The sequence below is a fragment of the Nannospalax galili genome, unplaced genomic scaffold (genome assembly GCF_000622305.1).
Source record: "Nannospalax galili isolate Female #2095 unplaced genomic scaffold, S.galili_v1.0 scaffold85, whole genome shotgun sequence".
NCBI lineage: Eukaryota > Metazoa > Chordata > Mammalia > Rodentia > Spalacidae > Nannospalax > Nannospalax galili.
The window spans coordinates 602,876-625,275 of record NW_008358866.1 but is presented as its reverse complement, the minus strand read 5'-3'; the positions used below and the strand labels follow the sequence as shown (position 1 = coordinate 625,275).

The 22,400-nt window shown below is 38.3% G+C and overlaps 1 protein-coding gene across 2 annotated transcripts in view; it reads left to right on the top strand.

Moving 5' to 3' along the window:
• Positions 1-3,740: 3,740 nt before the first annotated feature.
• The window catches only part of Sema3d (semaphorin 3D), a 207,991-nt gene continuing 189,331 nt past the window's right edge, over positions 3,741-22,400 (top strand). The window contains exon 1 of one of the 2 annotated variants that reach the window (XM_008822472.2): positions 3,741-4,208. The gene's annotated coding sequence lies outside the window, so the exon portion shown is untranslated. Of the gene's footprint in view, positions 4,209-4,454; positions 4,563-22,400 lie in introns of those variants that run through there. The other variant, XM_029558376.1, reaches the window with a different exon arrangement.

Genomic DNA, 22,400 nt, shown 5'->3' with positions numbered 1-22,400 from the left:
ATTTTTGGATAAAGTGGGAAAAGAAAAGGAAAAAAACCCATAGAAAATGAAACAGTATTCTTATAATTGCTTAATTATATATTTTACTATTTCAATGAAAAAAATTAGCCTGAATTCACACTGAAAGAAATAGCACAGGCACAAATACAGTAGAGAAGGAAATCACAAATTTCCTCCTATTTGTAATACTGATTGTTTACATCTGTACAAAACAAACCTTACTACATAAAGAAAGAAAATTTACCTAATGCACTTATGTGGAAGGCATTTTGATAATAATCTGTGGGTTATTTTGTACAAATCTGTGGGTTATTTTGGAAAATCATCCTCTGTTTTCATAGATACTGATTTCTTTGTGGCTCAGTAGCTGTGTGTGACCTTGAACAAGGCAGAAAATGCCTGCCTGCTGTCTTTATGGACTTGCTCTTTCCAGTACTGCACAAAGGAATAGTTTCATTCCACTTGGGATATAGGTACATTTGGGTTTCAAGAAACAACTGAGCATTGTTGATTATTTTCGAACCAGAACAAATAAGCCACAAGAAGGCATATTTTTCTTCATTTCACCACCCTTGTACAATTAGGGTTTGTTTCAATTAGGTATTACATGAAGTCGTCATTATCACTGTTGTAGAACACTACACTATTCCTCACATATGCTCTGACGGTGGAATGATGACAAGATATTAAGAAAAGCAAACTTAATGTATCCTTTGCATATGGTATGTAGGGAAATTATTATTTTTCCTCAGATTCCTTCCTTGGGGGGTTGTTTATTGATACAAGTACAACTGTCACAAATAAAAACAAAGAATCACTTATTTGACTTCAGAAATCCCTCCTTCTGTAATAGCTATTTTGACTTGTATGTCAAGCATGGAAAACCTTTCCAGCTTCTAGTGAATGTTCAAAGTCAAGTCAAGGAGGTTTTTCTTTTCTGTGGTCGCAGGATTTTTGCCAAAGGGGCAGGGTTGTGTTTGTATTTTTATTTTGAAACACATTCCTGCTGAATTTAATTATTCACCACACCCTAACCCAGCTAAGTAAATATAACCCTAAGATTCTGGCTTGGAAGGGCTTGAAAAATAGCTGATTTTTTTTTTTTTTAGATCCTATAGCAGGGTGAAACAGTGTAGAGATGACATCAGGGCAGGAGTCTGGGAGCTGGGTTGTCACTCCATCTCTTTTGCCCCTGGTCTCCTTAGCAGACTACTCTCTAGGTAGTCTCCAAAGTATTCTCTAACTCTGAATGCTTATGATTATCTATGCTATACAGAAGCTCAACCTGAAGACTTAAAGTGAGGTTCAGACAGTTTTGCATTCTGACAAACTAGCTATAAATCATCTTCTGTTCTCATTTGAAGATGAGAAGCGGTTGTGGATGTGTATAGCTAGTTGTAAAAGAGGCAAGCTAAGTGTGCTCTTTTCCACCACTAACTATATATGCTTAATGACCTTCTAATGTAAATATCTAACGAAGTGCTGATGAGTGAATTTCTATGATCAAATGAAGTAGAAGAAAACATGCTTATAAAGGGAAATACCTTACAGAAGGTGAGCCATATCCAGCTCATGCTATCACTTGCTCCAATTTGATATAAATTGTCATACGCCCCAGTTTCTGTTTTACTTTCAATACTGATGTGTTAATGTGTGAGAAAAATTCAGAAGTAGTGTTTATTATAAGGTTTTATGTATGGGCAAGTTAGGACAAGTTTTAAGAACACAAGTACTAAATGGCTTATTTTTGAACTTCATTTTCATTGTCTCTTGACATAAACTTTACAATCTCTATTACCAATCCATCCTCATCATACGCACTGTTTTCATCAACTTATCTAATGCCTACATATTTGCTAAACAGCTAGCACATTCAGGATTTTCAAGGAAGAACTCTGGGGATTTTAAAACCTCAATCTCAGCTGAGACCATTCATCATAAGTTTTGGTTCTGCAGTTGATCCTGCCTGCTTAATGCTCAAGTAATTCAAAGGAAAGAAAGCATAGAACCCATGATCCAGATGTTGTCTTCTCATGGTACATTCAGAAGGCCCTAGTTAATTCAGTCTCAATTTGAAGTGAGGGTACTTCAAACCAAATCACTTCAATGCAAAATCATGGCTTTGTATTAGAGCTGGGGAAATAAACACAAAGAGCCAACACTTTGTATTGAATGCAGACACATGCATAACTGATTATGCTATAACATGAAGAGAGTTTATAATAGTTCTGAAATCTAAGTGCTTTAGGAAAACAGGAGGGAATGATTTATCCTGTAGGGGTTTTGTGGAAACGTCGAAATGGTAGCAATGAGGAAGTCCTTTAGTTTACGAATATTAAACTATGTGATTTAGAAAGGATGGAAAGGGGGCAAATCCAGAGTTAACAGCAATTCTGGTTAAACATATTCTGGGCAAAATACTGAGAAGATTATTAAAAATTAATGAAGAATTCTTAAAATCAAAGCTAATTATCATGAATCCTCTTTGTGAATAACACAAGATTGTGCTGTGGGAAATAAAAAAGTACTGTGTCCTCAGAAGGAACTTGGAATTTTGATGAGGAGCTAATGATACAAATAAATCAAACAATGCCAAACTAGAGAGGAATGCAAGAAATACACTAAGGGCATTATCAGTTACAAATGGAAGGATACAGCATTCACTAGGAAATATCCAAAGAGCAGGTGCTAAGGATTAAATAATCTGTGAGGATTTCTATTTGCCTGTATGCAAGGAGAAAGATTATGGTTTGGCTGGTTGACAGGCATCAAAGCTTTAGAGATAGGGTAGCATAAGACATAGAAACAACCTTGGTCAGAGTTAGGAAACTTAAGTACCTTTTTAGCCTTATTCTGCCACTGATGACACGTTTACCTTCTGTGATCCCCTGTTCTCTGCTATTGGTGTGAAGTAAGAGTTTCTTCCATTCTTATCATTTCTTTCAGTATTACTCATGTCTTCCCATCACTCCCAACTAACCTATCCCTTGTCATTTGCTTAGGTATCACTGGGGCCTTGGCGTTACACTGTCTTTCGCTTTTTACAAACTTACCAAAGTAAGCTGTCTATGCAATGTTGCTTAGGAGTCCACCTCTAAACTGGTAAGTTCTAGGTTTCACATAAGGTGTGCCGAAGCTTTGTTCTCATATCCAAATTCCTCTTGTGTGATCAAGGTGAGCAAAAATCTACAAAAGAAACTTTATAAAAGAAAAATTAACGCCCCCCCCCCCCCAGGCCTGGTATGAGGAAAAGTTAAAGGCACCCATGTTGCCTTATTTCCACTTGGCCCTTCAGGGCTGCCCTCCCACTGAGAAGGGCTGATTGTGTTGATGTTGCTCAGCACTTGAGCGACATTCATTGTAGGGTGAAGTTTTACACAGGGAAATACCAATGCTTTTTGGTGACAGTTGGGATCTTTTAGGATGACATCTGTGGTCACCCAACCCCTTGGTGTTTTTTTGTTTGTTTTTTGTTTTTGTTTTTTTTTGGGGGGGTCGGAGTTTATTTTTGGTTTGGGGGTTGTTTGTTTGTTTGTTTGTTTGTTTATTTATTTATTTTTGGCCTGAAACTTTAGCTCAGAGAAAGAAGACACGGGCCCTAAACCACCACCCAGGGCCAGACTGGAACGTCACAGGTTGGTTTACAGACAGGATGCCCCATCTCAAAAAAGCACTCATCTTTGCGGCCGGAACTGCCTCTAAATCCTTGCTCTGGACTGCCTGGGTGCAGTCAGGGAAGGCCTTCCGCGGCAAGGGAAGGTTTGTGCTTTGGGAAGGGGCCTGGAGCTGGGGGAGGAGATCGGAAGGGGGAGGTAATCCCCGGCGTTTTGAACAGCCCCTATTTAGAAAGACCGAGTCTCTCCCAGGACAGCTGCTGCGGTCACACCACAAACTTAAAAGCCGCCCTCCTGTTAGAAGCGTGCCTTTCCTCAGCACACTCTCCTGGCCAAAGCGCCAGCTGGTGCGTCGCTGTCCACGGGGCTCCGGGAGCCGGAGCGCCCCCTGCCTCCGAGTCCGGCCTCTGCGGCCGCCGCCTCCACGCTTGGCCAGGGCCGCCCGGCTCCTCGGTTCATCAACCCAGTACTACTGCTCCGGGAACTAGCGCCCGGACCCCAGGTCAAGGGTCGCTTGGCCTCACCCCGTAAGCCCTTCCTTTGCCCCAGAAACGGAGTCCGAGGGAGGGGGAAGGCGAGAAGAGTGCCTGGCAGGTAAGTCTGGACTCGGGTCACCTGCTACTCCAGGGGGAGGGTGCTCCAGAGAGGAGCGTTAAGCAGGGATGGTCGGATGAGGGGGTGATGGCGCGCCCAAGTGAGGGTAATCGGCAGCGCCTGGGAGACGGGGAGCCCAGCCCTGAATGTGAGGACCGGAGAGCTCACCCGAGTGGGCGCGCTTTGGTACCGGCTCCAGAGCCGCCGCGTCTCGGGGACGGTGTGGCGGCAAGGGACTCTGTCCCCGACTCCACTCAGAGCCCCCGAGGCCAGCACTAATCCTCCCCGGGCACGTCTGTGAACTCTGCTGGCTCCCTGGACGCCCCGCTTTCCCTGGTGACTTCCCCAACCCAGGTACCGGAGGACACTTAGGGACCAGCCTCGTGGCTCCAGACAACTACAGGTTCATTTTGTAGCTGAGTTGGCAGGGGCGGTCCGGGATCATTTAAGCAAAGTACAATTGCGTCTAGCTCGCTCCTTTTTTTTTTTTTTTTTAAATTCAGTCTCGGGGCACAGAAGAAGAAGGCAGTGCGAGGTGGTTGTTTTGCTTGTGGCAGTTAGGGAAAGGGATTGAGGAAGGCTTTTTCCTTGTCAAGGAACCGCAGCGCGTGGTCTGCTGGAAGTGCGCATCCCTCTAGTTTCAGAGGGGAAAGTTGGAGTCACACACCAGCCTCAAAGCTCACTGGCTGTGAAAAGTAGTTAAGGCAAACTGTTGTGGAGCAAGGGGATCCTTTGTAGCCATGGAAGTGGGGGTGGGGGGTTGACTCCTGCTGGACATTTAACCCCGAGGGCGGCCCTCCTCCAGAGAGTGTCTGTCCGGTCTGGGGCTTGCAGATCATGCACCCAGAGTCCACCCGTTAGTCAACTGCTCTGACAGCCCTGCGGGCTGTTTTTGGCACTGGATTTTCTTCTCTGATGACTTGTGCTTAGTCTCATGGGCTGAGTTGCTTTGCTTTGGTCCCAGCGTTAGGAGGGACTTGACAGGAGGAGGAGACTTCTCGCTCTGGCAGTGCAGTCTGGAATGTGGAAACTGAATTGGAGACGCACGCCTAGCAGCTGGGGCCGCTGACCTCTGGGATTCGGTTTTAAAGATATCAAAGTTAAATAGGCAAACTTTTCTCACCATTTAATGTCAAGCTGTAATAAACTACAGTATTCCTAAGTGGATCTTCTTTCTTTTCCCAAAGCCTTCACGTTCCTCTTTAGGTGGCTGGCGCTATTTGTACCAGCGAAACAGGCAGCGCAGGGAATTGGAGATGACCTAATCAAGTGTAGGAGAAAAAGATTCTACTGAATGTGTGCGCAAATGTATGGGAGGGGGAGAATTTTCCAACTTGAAGGAAAGTTATGTGTGGGCAAAGGAGGTGGTAGGAGTCCCCTCCCTCCTGAGTTCTATGCTGCTACTTTTCGGTAACCATGGCAACCACAGGGACAAGGGCGGTCAGAGCCTTCTCCATTCCACAGGTGGAAAGAAAAATATGAAGGATAAGGAAGAGAGAGAGCCTCGTGTCATCACTCTAAGGAAGCCCCCTCCCCATTTCTAAAGCCAGACTTTGGCTTAGGAGAGGATGAGCAGGAAGGGTCAGGATAGGGAGTGGTCAGCCTCAGCTACAAGTTCCTTTAACCCCTCCTGTCTAGAAGTTGAAGCTGGAGCAAGCAGGTGAAGCCATCGTTGACAGGCTCTAAAATGATGACCCAGGTCAGGGAGCTGAGAAGAAACCTTGTTTGGTTAAAACAAAGAAAAACAGGAAGAGATGTGGGATGGCACAAGGACAAGGTTCAAGAGGTAGCTAGTAACAATTAAATGGTACTGATTTGGACTGCTAACATTTCACGTGGAATTTACCCACTTGTGAAATGGAAAGTTGGTAGAGAATGGAAATGACATTTTAACAAACATCTATTGTGTTCATGTGCTTTGCAAGTCTGAATTAATGGTCTCAATATAGTGTAAAGGTTCTCTTTGATGAATAAAAAAGAAAAGTTGGCATTGATCCATTTGGGCTTTTTCTTTTTAGCAAATCATAATTTTTAAAAATCACATTGATAGGGAAATGTGTAAGTCCTAATGATGCCATTTTCAGAGGGAAAATAGTGAGTTGTAAAGGTGTTACTTTTGTGAACAAATATAAGTTGCAAGGTCAGAACTGCCACCAGATCTTATTTGCCATCATGTGGGTCTCCTATTAGGACCCTCAGACAAATTTCCATAACCAGAGGAGAGATGTCCAAAGTAAATTCTGATGCCGTATCTGTATAAGTAAGCATTTATTCCTGAAGAACACCAAGGAATTTGGTTGAAGAGAAGAACAAGCCAACTCATTTGCAGAACTACAGTGTTTTTTACATAAATATTCACACATAGACAAGTCTTACAGAATGTTATAGGAATTACTGGTAACTTTAACAATATTTGTAAAAGGAAAAAATAAAACCAGATCCAGCAGCACCTCTGACTGTTGAGAAAATCTGTTTAGATTACAGTCCCTGCCTACTTACTGTCCCTGTGACCTGCACATCAAAACCTTTCATAATTTGGCACCATTGGTTCATTTTTGTGTCTGCTGCCGGTTAGGAAGGAAAGCAAAACTCTGACTCTAGTCACCTCTGTACAATCTTTCTGAAGGAGAAAACTAAGGGTAAATATCTGTGCATTCAAAATGATTTGAGAGTCTCAGGAAACTGTAATCAAGATGAGAGGAAACTCAGGGTAAAAAGACAGAGAAATAAGTGCTGTATCCTTTTTTTTTTTTTTTTTTTTTTGCATACAATTGACTTGGTAGGCAAGGTTTACCTAAATGAAATTACTTTATATTTTATAGAAAAATGCTGCACAAAGGAAAACTCTATTATTGGTCTTTTTTTAAATTATTGAGCTTCTAAAATTTCATTCATTTCCCACACAAATCCAGACCCTCTCCCCCATTCATGCCTCCCTCCATGCCCCCTTCAAACCCTATGCACTCTGCCATAGAGGCTGGGTCCTATTCAGGTGTTTTTATATGGGCAGGGCTTCTGTCAGAGGATTATTTTTAGTGGTAGGGAAGGTCAGGAGTAGAGTGAGAGAGTGAGAATCATATCTACTGCTTCTGATCACCTAGCAATTCACACAGGTTTGATCCTGAGTCACTAAGCAGTATTGTTCTCATATATGTATATTCTTTCCAGGCATAGCACATACTTTATTTGGAGTTGTAGTTAAGGGAGAATGATTGTGGTGCCCAGTTCTCATCGTTCATACTGTGCATGTGTTCATTTGCATGGACTTCACACATGAACCATCATAAGGGCTTTCACTGAGCAGCAGGTGGTTCAGAAGATACTTTGGAGAATTAGCAGGTATCTCCATGGCCCAAATTGTGGTTACTCTTTGAATAGAATTACTGGACTAAGTCTCTACTATTTTGTTACACATGTTAACTATCAACTCATCTCAAGAGGAAAACTTTCCAGTTGGTGCTACCGTAGTGACTGTTAGTATATCCTCAGATTACTTGGTATGGCTTCATTATTTGGGGAAAAACAGAATAGTTTGATGCTTTGATGATGGTTTTATTGGAAAATATTTTCATTTAGTAAATTATTAATTTTTAAAAATATTTTATTTGCTTTTTATTTTATGTGTGTGAGTGTATTGCCTGTATGTATGTGAGTGCACTCGTGTTGTGCAATGCTGCAGAGGTCAGAAGAGGGCTTCAGATTCCTCTGGAACTGGAGTTAAGGACAGTTCATAGCCACCATGTGGATGCTGGGAATCGAACCTGGGCCCTCTACAAGAACAGTCAGTACTCTTAACTGCTGAGCCATCTCTCCAGCCCCAATAAATTATTTTGTAAAACAAAAGTATCCATAGGTCTATTGTGAGTTATTGTTATTTTTGCCATAGACTCTTGGAGCAACATAGATTAGGGTAAAAAGTATCTAGGTCTTCCATACCACAGTCCTTGACAGTCAGAAGGAGTAAATAGCTAAGTTTTCAGAATAGCAATAATAATGAACTACTACTACTACTACTACTACTACTACTACTACTACTACTACTACCACCACCACCACCACCACCACGAGGTACCAATAACAGTAACAATGATGACTGACAGTCAGTAACGTTTGTTGACCACAGTTGTGCACACCTCAGAACTTGGCTTTTAAAACTTCTCTTCCTCTAGAAAAACTGAGCCAAATCCTTCCTTACTTTTATATTTTTGTAGTTCCTTTTAAAGTATAGTCACAGCTTTCAATTTTTCCTTCTCTTTCACTTTTGTTTATAAACCCTAACTAGATCATAAGAATCTTAAAAGAATTTGTCTTCTTTTAACTTTTAATAGCTTTAGACTAATACAGTGTGACATATATTCTACATAATATTGAAGTCTAATTATTCTATTTATAATTATTTTAAATATCTATAATAACTGTAAAAGAACATGTTAGATGCCTTCAGATTTCTACTTTATCTTCTCTGTTTTAGTAGAAAGATATTATTCTTATATCTGAAATTGCACTTCCACTTAAAAAGAAAGGAGATGCATGACCATATAGAAAAAGAATTTTACAGGCTCCTGGGACCTTGCTCATATGAACTTACTGCAATAATGACAGCAAGCACAAGACCTAGGCAACTGCAAGCAGAGAAAAACCCAGGAGTAACTAGGGAAACGGACAGCAGGCCCAATCTTAACTGAAGAACTATTGGGCAATTCCTTACTGCTAGGTGAGGAAGAGCTGATCTTCTTTAAGGGAGTGACTCTAGGTAGAATGACTAGATACCAGTGGATGAACTTGCAGTGAGAAATGTCTGGGTACAGTAACTTGACTTGATACCCCTTAACATAATGACAGAATGTATGGAATGTTTTGGGGGGAATATGGGAGAGTGCTGATGGGCATGGGGTTATAAAGATGATTAAGATGTTATGCATAAAATAAAAATTCAAAAAATATAAATGAAAAGGTGATGAGAAGTTAAAGGTTTAGTGATAATTATGTACAGGAGTGGCACAATGATACAGAAGACAGGATATATGGAACTACATTTAATAAAAAGAATCAGCACAGAAATTAATAACTTGTAGGGCATTTTAGAACCTAATAAAAGAACTTAAGCTATGTCATCTATAGACATGTTATCTCACTTTAACTTTAATTACCTAAATAATGATTGGAAAAATAGATAAAATAAAAGAGAAACATACTGTAAATAAAAAAATACACTGATAAGGAGCTAAAACACCTTTGAAATTACTTTGAATTTTGATAATGAGATAGATTAATTACTAGACAGTTATTACTTGAGTGTTTTTAAGGAGATATGCATAAAATAAAATAACCTGCTCATTTTAATTATTTTGATCTATATCAGTCTTTGATCAAGCATCTCCACATTGAAAATTACATTTAATTATTTCATAGTAATAAACCAGGATATCTTCAACTAGCTTGCTAATATTCCATTAGTAAATGTATTCAGTTTTCTCACTCAATTATAATGCTTAATTAGCTATAAATATCAACCTTGAATAGGAAGGGATAAGTTAACCAAAACATTAAATGATTCACCGATCTTAAAAGCATCTGTTTTTATCAGTTTAAATTTATCTGTATGTATTGATCACATCATGCTTTACATTATGTCATCTTCTCCTTTTGCAAGGAAGAACAACTTCCTTCACATCCTTCATTTGCTCTGTAGCACAGTTTACATGATAACTGTAATATCTGATATTTTAATAACAGATGATGTGTAATATTCACTAGAAAATCACAGGGAAAAGGAAATACTTTCCTAGTTAACATAATTAAGCCTAATTAACTGAAAGTATTATAACATAGTAAGCCAATAAAATACTAAAAAAATCTGAATTGTCTAGCATCTTAAAAGAAATAAAATAGGAGCCGGGCGTAGTGGTACACGCCTTTAATCCCAGCACTCAGGAGGCAGAGGCAGGTGGATCTTTGTGAGTTCAAGGCCAGCTTGGTCTACATAGTGAGTTCCAGGACAGCTGGGGCTACAGGAAGACCCTGTCTCAAAAAGACCAAAAAAAAAAAAAAAAAAAGGAAAAGAAAGAAATAAAATAGGATTGCTTATGTGGTAAATAAACTAGCTGATATTGATGTATCAAAGTAACATCATTAATCAACTTCAGGTGCATCACTTTCTGTATGTTAATTAAATTATTCACTGTGCTACACCTCCATTTTAAGCAGTTTCCCAGATACTCCAAAGAGATTTTCAGGAGTATGGTGCTATTTCTGCTCCGTATGACCTAGGCTAATTTCTCTTTAAATGAATGAGTTAAGCACAGATAGCCTCAAATACATTGCATTTCAGAATTACAGTAAAGCTTTTCTCGATAGACATATTCTCTGAGCTTGCCTTAATAACAAGACTGTGAAATAATGTAGCCAATATATTCATTTTCAACATGTACGGCATATTAAATATAGGGATTAGAAAAAAATCATCCTATTAAGTTGATTTTTAAAACTCCTTTAGATGCTCTTTTCACACATATATTAGGCATAAATGAACTCATGCCAGTGACAAAATAATCTCAAAGTATATTTGCATAATCTGGCTTTTTCACAGAATGTATAAAACTTATGTTGGGGTTTTCTTTCTTTATTTCATATATCTATCATAAAAAATAAGCCATATGAATTAAATTCAGGTATTCTGGAGCGTGGTATTTGTTATTTCCAGCTAAATATTTGGTCTCATTAATCTGTGGAATTAATAAATTTTCTGTAAAGCATCAAAACATTCTTTAAAAAGCAGTAGTATTCTTATTGGGGTAATAGTTTTAATTCTGAAAACATTGTGCTTTATTTCGAAGACAGTTATTCAGAGCTAGAAATCTCTAACTTCTGGATCAGGAGAATTGGTATTAATCTGAGTTTTCTTATTGAAATAAGGCAGATAGTCTTGGGAGGATTTTTTAAATGACTTATTTACTTAGTCATTCATCCATTTATTTATTTTTATTTATATATATGATTGTTTTGCCTGTATGTATGTAAGTGCATGCATATCATTCAATACCTGCAGAGGCCAAAGACAGTGTCAGATCCATGGAACTGGAGTTACAAATGGTTGTTAGCTGCCACTGCAGATTGAACCCCAGACCTCTGCAAGAGCAGTCAATGCTCTTAACTGCTGAACCATCTCTCCAGTCCATTTTGGAATGTAACAACAACAACAAAATTCTAACGATTTTCTTTACAGAAATGATTCATGGCCATTGCTCTACATTTAAATAATACTGGTAAGCACAAAGTAGGAAGGTCAATAAACATTTTTCTGTAACTGCACTGCACTCAAAAATATGTGGTAGTGATTATATCCTGAGTAAATTTATATTAAAATAAATATATTAAATTTACACTTAATGCATATCTTCCAAATCTCGCTTTTTAATTCCATTCTTCCAAAGAAGTAACCAGGCATGTTTAGAGAAATTATTGATTCTAGGGATGGGCAAGAAATTTATTAGGGGAGCCTGGAGTATCTTGCAATGTCAGAAAATAAAGAAGTACTAAGTAACACACAGACACACACACAGACACGCACACACACACACACACACACTCACACACATACACACAATACTAGGTGTATATCATAAAGCATTGGAACCAGAAACAATCAAAAGAACTCCCAATAATATGAGCAATAAAAATAATGTATTTATTATTAAACAGGTATAAAATAAATATCCAGGAGACTGTGTTAATGGTAATGAATTGTTAAATCCAGTAATAAACAAAGAAGAAGAAATAGGTTTCTCGAGCAGAGGAATTTCATGAAGCTTACATAGACACACTGTGATAAGGAAGGGAAATGGACTGTCATCCTCTTTAGTGTAGGGTGAATGTGGTGATTTCCTTCTAAAGAGTATGGTGTGGAAGGGGGCATAACAAAGTTACAGTAAATAAGTCATAAACACTCTAACTGTGTCAACCAAGTTTTCACATTCAGCAGTGACAGTTGTAAATCGTGTAGATGGCACATCCCCTTGTTATGAATGAGTAAAATTCACGTATTTCAAATTGTGATCTTTCTCTCTCAAATGTATAATCCCAAGATAGCTGTAGGGAAAAAAGCATAAGAAAATTTTCACTAGGGGAGATCTATGATCTCTTTTACCAGCAACTCTTAAACCAGTCAAGGGCAATAAAAACTACGAAAATCTGAGCTATTGATACAGCCAAGAGAAACCTAAAGAATATGGTGACAAAATGTACGGTAGACTTCATGGGAAAAAATCTGAGTAAACTTGGAGCTTAATATATCCTTAATGGTTTATTAATTATAGGACATGTCCATGCTCATGCAAAATGTAGATAACAGAAGAAACTGGATATGAATTACAAGGAACTTATTCTATCATCTTGATGTTTCTGTAAATTTAAGTGTGTTCTGGATATCAATATATTTAAGGCACACATTAAGAAAGCATATCAAAGGTGAACATACTCTGATCAGCAGAGTTGATGTCTTTTAGTTGAATGTTTGATTTATTTCTTTGATCATGTGTGCCATGGTAATGCAACGTGCTTCTTCTGTTGATAACACTCGCAATCCTATCATTATGGAAAAAAAAAAAATGAGCCAGGCATGGTGACAGAACTTTAATCCCAGCACTTTGGAATCAAAGGCAGATAGATCTCTGTGAACTGAAGTCCAACCTGTTCTATACAGAAACTTTCTGACTAGCCAGGGCTATGTTGTGAGACCATACTTCAAGTATATCTGTCTCTATTTCTGTCTACATAAATATATAGTGAATTAGCTATAGTTGTTATTACTTGCTTTTCAATATCTAATATAATACTTGAATTACCCCAAACTCCCAAATTATCATTATTGTAGGCTGTCATGGAAATAAACCTTGGTGTTAGTCATCAGTGAAATAATCGTAGATACGTTTTAAGGCAAGCTTTTTCTCCCCTTGTCTCTGCTGCTTTACTGACATTATTAAGATCTATCGTCAGTCCCAGATGTCTTCAATTCCAGATGGTGCTAACCTTCCAAAATTCTTATCAAAATGACTGAATGCTTATCCCTTTTCTCTCTCTCTTTGAACCTCAGAGAATCTACTATGTCAAATGCTTTAAGGATTATTGTCTATCAAATACTATATTGTAAAAACTATGGCTCTATTCTGTTTCTCTTAGGAGAAAGAAACACACATGTAACTATCATTTCATACAATGTTCCTTTTAAAATTTGCTAACATTTTCTTTTTTTGTGCTGTTTTATGTTTTGTCTTAATGTACATGTTATGAAGAATTGACTACTTTTTCAAACAAAATTGCCAAGTGTAATGACACTTTCCTGTAATTCCAGGTTCTTGGGACGTTATGGAGGAGAATTACAAATTTTGAAGTTAGCCTGGGAAGACAATTAACAAGACATTGTAGCAAAATGAAATGGAAAGAGCTTGGGGATACAGTAGATGGTAAAACACTTATCTAGCATGTGTGAGACCACAATGAGAAAAATAAATAAAGAAAATATTTTCTGGTTTTCTTTCTCAGGTAGCTACCCTTATAGATGGACCAAAATCCATGTTGCCTTTTCTACCTAGGACTTTATTCTTGCCCATGTTTCACTCTTCATTATTACTTCATATTCACAGCGGCTTAGTAACGCTCTGCCTTACTGTCTCGGCGGACTCATGTCCTACTGTTGCAATGTTGAAAACTTTGACTTCTCTCTCTCTCTCTTTCATTTGTTCTTTTTCTGCTTCTAGTGTGCATGAGGCATAGCATAGAAGCCACTTTTTAAGAACATGTTTGGGAAGACTCAGAGAAGCTGGTCCCAGAATGAGTGACTAAAAGGCTTGCATTTTGGTGACAGCCCATTTTATTTCCTGAATTAATGAAACCTGCTGAAAATGACTGACATCAAAATGAGTAATATGCTTTGGATTCTCATTGTATTCTTATATTCAGAGTTTCCATTTTGCAAAAGAAATGAAAACTTACAATGTGATTCTGACCCACTGTCATGTAAGTCTCTAATCCCAGCATTAGTCAGTGGAGGCAGCAGGATCAGCAGTTCAAGGCCAGATTAGACTACTATATAATGAATTCAGAGCCACTTAGGCTATAAGATACCCCCATTCGGACAAACAAAAGTTGTGCTATGATAATTTGCCTCAGTCAAAAAGAGGAATGAAACAATGTGATATTCAGATGAAAGCTTCTAAAATGCTTATTTAATTTTTCATAACTGAGATATAATCAATTCATATTTTCATAGATCATCATGTCATTTCTCCTGTCTCCTACCAATATATTATCAAGTAATTGCTATCTTCTGAATAGTTAATTACAACCAAAGTATCACTTATTCTTACAAATGAAAATATTCTTCTCAAAAGTTATGCTTTGTAGTGTGAATTTCCATATCAGAGGACAAATTACCTAAATGTTAGCATAATTATATATAATTTTTTAATATTTTATTATTTATTTATTTATTTTAGTCTTTTTGAGACAGTGTCTCCCTGTAGCCCCAGGTGTCCTTGAACTCACTATGTATTCCAGGCTGGCTTTGAACTCACAGAGATACGCCTGCCTCTGCCTCCAGAGTGCTGGGATTAAAGGCATGTGCCACCATGCCCATCTTATTATTTTTTTTTAATTTTATGTGTATGCGTGTATTGTCTGCATATAGGTAAGTGCACCCATGTCATGCAATGCCCGCGGAGGACAGAAAACGCTGTCCATGTCCGATACCTGGAACTGGAGTTACTGACAGTTGTTAACTGCCATATGGGTGCTGGGATTTGAACCCAGGTCCTATGCAAAAACAGTCAGTGTTGTTAACTGGTGAGCCATCTCTCCAGCCCCACAATTATATATTTATTAATTTTAGCCTTGATATATTTTCTACCATAAAGATCACATTTGCTTCTATTTCACCTCTTCATATATTTGTATGTATCCATACAAAACCTAGTCAATTAGTAGAGGATAGAAGGCAAAAAAGTAAATAGTCTCTTCTGGGTGCAAACATTTTGTGAAGGTTAAAGAATATAAGACAAGTTATTTATCTCTTTAAATGGGATGTTAATTCAAATCAAGAAACTTCTGCTCTGTTTGAAGCTAAGACTTTTATCACCTGTAAAGTAGCTGTTAAAAGCATCGATGCCAGATATACAGATGAGCAAATAACATTTCCCTTCCTTTGGCTCAGTTCACATTTTGCAAAGCATTGGGGATTGTTGTCTTAGACTTCACTGTGATGAGGTTTGGCAGCAAACATTCATTGTTCAGGTTTTAAAAAGGGCAAGTTCTTGGCAGGAATAACTTGCATAGAAAAGGAATGCTATGCTTACACATGTGCACTCAATAAACCTTCAGAGCACTGGACTAACTATACTATAGGATAGCTTACCCCAACCTCCGCCCGGTCTCTGAAAGTTGATTGTTTCAAAGCCTTCTTTTGCTGTGTCCCTATCACACAGGTCTTTTCATATTTTAGGAAATGGTATGTTGATTCATATTTCAAAAGTCATTAGTGCACAATGCATCATCATTTCATATCCTGTGCACTTTCATTCCAGAGTTATTAAAGTAACAACTTCTCTGAGGTCTTCTTTCCCCTAGTGTTCAGCAAAGAATCATGATGTCCATGAAAACCAACAGTTATCTTTTTGAATATCCATAACCCCGTGTATAATCAAAAATGAAGAAATTGAACTACTCTTTTCTTTGTGTGCAAGCAGTGTCATGGTGTGTGTGTGTGTGTGTGTGTGTTACAATAGTGCATTAGGATGAGCAAATACAAAATGATTTGTATATTTCCCAAGTCAATAAACAAAACAAGTCAGTGTCAGCTGCATGGTTCAAACACATGGGCCTACAATTCTTGTACTCTTCCCACATGAAGCCTCTGCTGTGCTGATTGCTCCTTTCGCTGGAGAAATTTTGATCTTTTCCTTTGCCAGCACTGGCCTTAGCCCTCAAACAAAGCCCTCCTTCTATGCTGCACCATTCAGCTACCTCCACTCATACCCAATAAGTCTTACCTGAAGAAATACATTTCACCCAAACCCTACTCACCTGTCCAGAAAATAACCAATTATTCCTTCCCTCTTACTTCTTCTAATACTTAGACTAAGCTTCTCAAGACTTTTCTTCCCAACCCTGACTTCTCTTGGGTCTCTCTTTCTTTCACTACAATATCACCGCTTACTACCAGATTAGTCCTAATTACCCAACACTTTTGTTATAAGGGAACTCACTTAATTGGGTAACTAGAAATTTTAGAGTCTTTGGCGCAACTTTGAACTGGGTTTTAAAAGGGTTGGGAAGAATGTGGTGCGAAGGTTGAGCAGGGAGAGCAACCCATCTGGGTTCATATCCTGAATGTGTCACCTCTTAGCTCTGTGATTGAGATTACTAGCCTTGTCCTTGCTTCCATTCATTGGAGTTCATGAAAAGCATTAATGTCACAGGATTATTTTTAGAAATGAATTAGCAATTCATGCTAATAATGCTATATGACACATTATAATAACTATGTTACCATTATTTTCTTTCTCAGGCTTTTCATATTACACATTCCTGCTCCATTTGTACCTTGTTATACTATTTTCTTGAACTGCTGAGGTCAGGCAAAGAACAGTCTTTCAGTCACCTACTTCAAGCATACAGCGGGATAACAGAATCGATTTTCAAGACTAATTCTCTCACTTCTCCTCCTCCTCTTGCTCCTCTTCCTCCTCCTCCTCTTTCTTCTCCTCCTCTTCTTTGTTTTCTCAAGGGTATTAAGAGATACAATTTTGGACTACACTATAGACTACACAATATGTGAGCTAGAAGCTCAAACAAAGAGAGACACCTCCTTACTAATCACAGATGAAGCAGTCAATTATAGACACTAAACATTAAGTACCAGTGTCCTGGGGCATCCTCATTTTCATTATCATTTTTATTTCCTGGTATTATACTGTTCTTCCCACTCTTAGGTTTGTAACATTGCGTATTTCCTTAATGTAGTGCTCCATTTCAAAAGAAAGAAAAAAGACAGTTTTGTTCAACAGACTACTTTAAAAAAATATCTATGTACTAATGTTTTTTCCTTCTGATGTGGGCCCACTCTCATTCCCATCCTCTTGCCCAGACTTTACCCACATTGTGTGGCTACTGCCTTGTCCCAGTACACCTTTCTGTCAGGCATTGTTCTTGGGAACCTTTCCTAAAATTTTCTCACTATGCTGATACTCCAGAATACTCGATTGCAGTCTATTTTATAAGAGAGCAAAGGGAAACAAAATGATCTAATTCACTGCCCACTCACTTGAGGACCTGGAAGTCGGCCCAGAGTCATTCTGCACAGTATAGTCTCGTGCCCAGAGACTAGACCTTTTCTAGACCACACACCAATGCTGAACTAGACCTACTTGGGCTGTCTGGCTACTAAGAGCACTGGAGCCTTCCTTTCTTAACCACAAGTTCCAGGGGACTCTGCAGGAAGCTTGAATGCTGTCCTTATGGAATCAGTTTACCTAAAGGAAGTTAAGTTGTCATTTGTCAAGGAGCAAGGTCCAGGAGAGCTCAGGGATAAATGGAAAGCCTCTGAATCTCTAAGATTCAAGTAGGAAAGCATGTCTTTACTCTGTGCTGTTTGGTCTGCTTGGCAGTTCATTGGAATAAAACTGAACAGGAGCAGCAAATATACTAATCAAAGATATTTCCAGAAATTGAACTTCAGGATCACTTCAGCTTCTGAGCAAGTGGAAGTGCAATCGAAAACTGTTCTGAAATTTTATGGGAAAATGCTTTTGAATACATTTCTCAATATACTTCTAAACTAGTTTGTCCTCATAATTACCACGTTTGCTTATGTTTACCAATACGTCTTATATGAATACTTTATAAAAATTCATTTAATAAAAAGGTAGATGTTTTACAGATAGGACAGATATGAATTGTGTGAGTTCTTTTCTAAATATTTTGAAAATAATCACAGATCCCATCACACTGTGTTTTTCATAGGACTTTAGCATTTTCCTCTGACTGTTGTGATATTATGATACATATATGGTTGAAACTCTTCTTCCCTAATAGAAGTCATAGAAATTAATCATCCCCTGCCATTGGTTGGTTATAAAGAAATTCTATGGCTTACCTTGTCTGATAGAGCCTCCTCATTCCACAAGGGTAACACCCTATACTTTCAAAGAAGGAATTCTGGGTAGACCCTCCCACCACCCAAAATAAAAAGAGACAGATTGGGGCATGGTAATTCACACCTGTAATCTCAGCACTCAGGAAGTGTTATCAAAACCATCAGGAGTTCAGTCACCTATGAATACATAGTGAATTCCAGGCTGGCCTTGGCTATATGAAATCCTTTCTCAAGCAAATATAAGGGAAGGGTTGGAGAGATTGCTCAGTGGCTAAGAGCACTTGCTGCTCTTGCAGAGGACCAGGGATCAATTCCCAGAACCACATCACACATCCTGGCTAACAACTGTCTGTAACACTAGTTCCAGGGGATCTGACACCTTCTTCTGGCCTCCATGGGAATTACATGCTCACTCTGCATTTTCATACATGCAGGAAAACACTCATACACATAAAATAAAATAAATTTCAAAAAGTGAGAGAGAGGAAGATAGAAGAAAAATAGAAGAAAAAGAAAAGAAGAAGAGGAGGAGGAGGCAGAGGAGGAGGAGGAAGAGAAGGAGGAGGAGGCAGAGGAGGGGGAGGGAGAGAAGGAGGCGGAGGAGGAGGGGAGAGGAGGCGAATGACAGGAAGCTAGAGTCAGTGCAAAACTTTTCAAGGCATATAAACGCAAACAACTGTAAAAACAAAGAAATGAAAACATGGAATCAAAGTAAATCATGGTCACAGTAACATATAATTTGGTATTTGGTCCTTCTTTCCTAGAAACAAGGATAAAGATGGTGATGATGATGGTGGTGGGGGCATGGAGGAGGAGGAAGAGAAGGAGGAGGAGGAGGAGGGTAGAGGAGGAGGGAGGAGGAGGAGGAAGAGGAAGAGGGAGGGGGCAGGAGGAGGAGGAGGAGGAAGAGGAGGAGGAGGAAGAGAAGGAGAGGAAGAAACAGACCTTGTTAATTTTTCCCTTATGTCTATTAGAAATTGTGCCAATGCAGAGCAGCCTACGTGAAACCCAGAGGGATAGGATTTGGGTAACTTCTGGATGGCTTAACACATGGAGGTGTTTGAAGAGTGGAATGCCAGAGAGGTTGTAGAAGCTCCATGATCCCTCCTAGATACACTATACATCTTCTTCATAAGATCCTTTACCTCAAAGCTGTCAATGTAGGTGTTACTAAAAGTTCCATGAGTTGTTCAAGAAAATCAATCCAACCCACTAAAGGGGTTGCAAGTATTCTAATTTACAGCTTGGTTAAGGCAATAAGCTAAAGCTTGCTACTGAAATCTGAAGTGGATGGAGGTAGCTGCATAGGTGGAAATGAATCTTTAACCTTTGAGATCTGACACTATGTCCAGGTAGAGTGTCAGAAGTGAATTGAATTAGATATATGCACTATGGAGCTTCTTGTTTCCTAGTGGGGAGAAATTCCTGCTTCTTCTGGGGTCACAGAGTGATCTGTTTGTGAATGTGCAGAAGAAACTGAAACACTTTGCTTTACGCAACAGGATTTGCCTATATATTAATATGCAATATTTTTTATTTTTTCATATGCAGAATAAAAAAAGTTTTTCTATACATATGCATTTGTACATGTACTACATACACACATGTATGAGATATACATTTGTGTATATATTAGGTTTTACATATATTTGTATATTCACCATATGCAAACATATAAATATATTATATGACAACTTTTGGGCCCTGAGTTCTTAAAGATAGTTTCTTTAGGAAAAAAATAAGAGAAAGAAACAATTTTAAAGACTGGAACAGTAAAGCTGTGCTTGGCAGTTCAGACTTACAATCCCAGCGCTCTGGATGTGAGGGCTGAAGGATAGAGTCTTAGTCATATAGCTAGTTTAATACTAGCCTGGGCTGCATGAGACACTGTCTCAAAATATAAACAATTAGCAAAAAAGACTGAAGCAGTCAAATCAAAATTTTGTTTAAATTTTTACTATTTTTCTGTTCCTTTTTAAAAAAATTAAATTCACTATTTCTTGTGAATTTTTAATTTATTCTTTAAGTAAACAAGTTATCTGTGTTAATCTACTGACTTGTTTTTCACAGGGTTTGGGGGAAAATGAGCTAAATTATATTGGTTTTCTAAGTATTTAATGTGGGGAATCCTTTTTTCAAATCATAATATTTAGACATTACTCACAGGGCCTGTCAGGCTAATTGTGGGTTTTCTGGGTAGTTTCACAGTCACTGAAAAAAGAATGAATCTTGATCAAGGTGACAATTTTTGTTGCATATCTGTAGCTCTGAAATAAAGACAGTCAGGGAAGGAGGGGAAATGCCAAATGCTGGAGCTATCCAATGAGTCCCATTTGGGAGCCCCATTGCTTCCTGCTTTATCCCTGACTGCTGTCTAGCTCTGTTATCACTTAGAGATCATTGCTTGATAGAGAAACTAATGGCACTCTTATCACATATCTAGTTTGCCAAATAACACAGAACCTCTGGGGTTTAACACTGTTCACGCTATTCATCCTGAACAGCATTTCTTTTTATTCTCTCCATCGTCGTATATTGAGATCTTGCTTTTCAAAAGCCAGTTCAACCTCACCTTCTCTCTCAGTATACCAATGCAGAAAACATTTATCCTGAATTGATTTTCCTTGTCTCACATGCTCACAGCTTCCATTAGATCAGTTCAAGTTTAAATTATTTTATTTGGACTCAGTAAGAAGCAGTATTTTAGAGCACAGATTACTTTCCAAATGTCACATTCAGTATCTTTGCCACCTTGCAGAGCAATCAATTTAAGAGCTAGAAGTAAGATCCCAAGTCATTTAGAACATTACTAAAGTATTTTATTTATTATTATCATTTTACAAAATGTATCATCAAAGATTCTTAGGCACTCCTTTTCCATTTGATTAAATAGAATAGGGAAGTCTTAGGATCACAATCCCTTCCTCAGTCAAAGACTTCTTAAAATAAGTCTCTTTGGTGGCAGTCCTGTCTGAGTATTTTAAAATATGTTGTCTGAAGGATAACTGCTATCCTCTTTATAAGTAAGCACATGAGCAACAGCAATTTTATGCATGCTCCATTTTGCTTTATTTCCCAACAGCTCACTTACAGTGTAGATTATTTGCCCTCAAATAATCTAAGATGCTAAGAGTAAAACTAAATACTATGTGAAAGTCACAAACAACTTCTTAGTTTTTGGAAAACAGTATTCCTGAAGTTGATTTCTAGTCTACTTTGGACAAGTGTGTATCCAATACTTTGGATTTCTTTCAACAATGCGTTTTTTGGTTTAAACTTTGTTAGAATTAGTACCAGGTTTTTTGTTTCTCTTTTTTGTTGTGTTTAATAGCATTGGAAATAGTTGGAATATAGGCCTGACAAAATGTCCATTTCAGAATATTTATTTGGAAATCTCTCTAGTTAAGGCATAGTAGCAATAATATAAGCTTTATCTGAGCTGACTCATTGAGAAAGCATGCTGAGAGACTGTTCAGTCCAGTTTCTTAATTTCATAGTGGATTGAGGATGAGCTGACGTGAATTCTTTCCCCCTTTCCTTTCACCACCCTCTATTCTTCCTTCCAGCTCCCTCTCCCTTCCTTCCTTCCTTAAACATGAATAGATAACTTGTCTATTTTAAGATCAGTGATGAGAATCAAGCGGAATAGCCCCAGGCTTGGGTAATTCATGATCCATATCAGTGGCACACTAGTCTCAGTGTGCTCAGAGGTATTCACTGAGAAATCACAGCACAGAAATTACAACTGAAGTTTTTCACTCCTAGCAGGGAAAACTTTCTCTCTTTAGTGATGTCAACATGTGTTTTTGCAGAAAAAAACTTGGTGTTTTCTGGGAAAGTTGTTGAAACTTAAAACCAGGCAAGGTTGAATGAGTGGTCATATAATACCGACCACTTCCAGAAGAACAAATTAACTTTCCTACAGGACACTCAAGGATGGACACTCAGGATTATGTTCAGCTATATTTAACAACAGCAAAAACAAAAGAAAACAATAGAGTGCATAATGTACTAATTCTATGGAGTTTTTATTTAATCTAACTCTG